Below are 2,599 nucleotides of genomic sequence, written 5' to 3'. Positions count from 1 at the left end.
CAAAACAGGGAAATACTTTTAAAAAGAACGTGCTGAAATCTGCAGGTGTGTTTGGTTGTTCAGAGGGGAGGACTGAGAGCCATGGGTGCATGGAGGGAGGTAGCAGAAGCGGGAACCATTGACCCTCCCTTAGTGCAAGAAGAGGGAAGAGAGAAAGAGCCTGGCATGGTTGCTTTTGGAAGTCACTAACTGAGCTTAAAAATGAGCTGAGAGACCACCAGTACCAAACCACAATGAGAACTTGAGTGTCTTCTGCTGAGTACTCTGCATTATTATGAAGAGCTCCATTCTGAGGGATGTTGCTGGGAAATCTGATGCTGGTACAGTTCTGGGCATCTCTAACAGTCCTGAGGTAGAAGAGAGTGTTTTCCAGTTCATCCGTGGCAGTCTTTATCAGTCCACATTACCACTAGGGTGGTCAAACAGTGCAAGAGGTTTGTAGCCAAGTGGGTGATGCCCCACATGTGCCAGTGTTGGACAAGCTTTGGATAATGCCTTCCGTAACATGGGTTAACTTTTGGTTAGCCCTGACATAGTCAGGCAGTTGGACTCAAGGATCCTTGTTGGACACTTCCAACTGAACTGTCCTGTCCTATTCTATTCCGTTCTGTTCTATTTCATTCCATTCTATTTAGTATCAGTTAAGGGGTAATTTATAACCAAGCCAAACAAATGATGGTAACTTGGATTCCAGTGATCGCAGCCTGTTTACAATAACAAACATTATGGAAATGAAGTTCAGACTTCATAATGTAAACAAATCATTAAATTCCTGAAGCCAGCTGTGATCCTTTAAATAAACACATCCCAAAGTACTTCAAAAGGTCACTATGGTGACACAATGATTTGGGAAGAAGGCTACACTGCCTAAAAGATTCCTGAACCAAAGCAGTCTCAACTGACCATAGGAGAACTGCTGATGGAAACAAATGAAATAAATGGAGTTGCCAATTTTCTGCTCAGAATAATTCCAGCTTTGGAATTATCATATTTTGAGATGGAAATGGAAACCTCTTCAGGTGGAAAAGGAAGAGTAACTATGGCAGTTCACATCTGGGATTAACCCAGCCAGTACAGCCATGCTGCAGGAGGATGCAGCACTTTTCATTCTGATATCAAGTCAAGATACGCCTTAGAAGACATTTCCAAGGTTGCTCTTCAAGAAGCCTGACCATCCCAGTCCATCAAAATATCTCAAGGATTTGAGCCTCCTGGGAGGTGTGGGGCACTGGTGCTGGCCATGCTGCACTGGTGCTGCAGAATAATGGCACTGCTGATAATGGCCTCTGCTCACGGACTGATGGAGGGCAGTATAAATAATGCCAATTAAGTAGTGTGCACATGTAACAGATCCTGTCAGACCAGGCTGACGTCTTCTTTTAATAAGATTATGAACTTGGTTGATAAAGGCAATGGCATTGGATGTCTGCACAGCATTTGAATTGGTACCAGATAACATTTTAATTAAGAAACCAGAATAATATAAAGTGCACATAATAAATATGCAGTTCATTAGCAACTCATTTACTGGTGGCTCTCAACGTGTAGTTGTGTGCTTTCCAACCAAGGTGCTCTCATTCAGGGCACCATGGCTGGCTCAGCCCAACCAGCCACGTTCCTGCTGAATGCAGCCCCTCCCAGTTTTCTGATCTCTGTGTCACCCTACTAGGAAAAGATTTTAGGACTTTAAATATTTGGGGAAACTGTTTAGAGAGGACTGTGATCTTTCTTTCTCAGATGTAATTCTCGAACGGATACTTTTTATGAGGAGGTTCATGGATGGTTGCTCAGGTAGCAGTGTCAGTGTCGGTTCACTGCCAGGGCTTTGGTAGCTTTGGTACCGGTGGCATCCCATCCCACAGGGAGGGGTTACTGCTGACCACCAGAATGTGTGCATGGAAGCCACAGGGCTGGGTACTGCACTCATCATTTGCCCCCATCTGCCCAAAGGGATGGGGTAGAAATGAGTGCTGAAGAGAGCAGGACTCTGCTGGCTGCTGAGGAGTACAGGCAAAGGGGTGCTGTGTTCCTTTCCTTGCTGGAGAAACCCAGCACAGAATACAAAAGGAATGCAGAGGAGCAATGTGTGAGAAATGACGATGTGGCTAATTTTCCTCCATTTGTTTTGTTGTGTTTTAGGCAGTGACCCATATCATGCAAATATTACACTAACCATGAAAGATATTGAATGCAAACTGCTCTTACACAGTTATTTTGATATTGTACAATATGCTTAATAACAGATTCATTTAGAATTTGATTGATGCAAAATCGTTTCATCTTCTTGCTGGTTGTTTCCAGATGATGAGTGTGAGTCTGAATCTATTATTATGGCAATCCATTAGACACGCCCCAGCCTTCATTTCTTCCTTTCTGAAGGTTTGTCTGTACATCCAGCTATATGCACACATACTGACATGGATGCTCTGCACCTGAGCCCTGCGGACTTTTAAAGAAATACACAAGGAGTGGGGTTTGGTAGCTGCGGAGGTTTTGTCTCTTAGTTCAATATGACAGTTAGACTAGGATTTATGGGATGTCTCTTGAATATTTGGGATTTTTTTTTTCATTTTAAATACAGTATATGAGACTATGATTA

Source organism: Meleagris gallopavo, chromosome 10 (assembly GCF_000146605.3).
Source record: "Meleagris gallopavo isolate NT-WF06-2002-E0010 breed Aviagen turkey brand Nicholas breeding stock chromosome 10, Turkey_5.1, whole genome shotgun sequence".
Lineage (NCBI taxonomy): Eukaryota > Metazoa > Chordata > Aves > Galliformes > Phasianidae > Meleagris > Meleagris gallopavo.
This window is presented reverse-complemented; position numbering follows the sequence as displayed.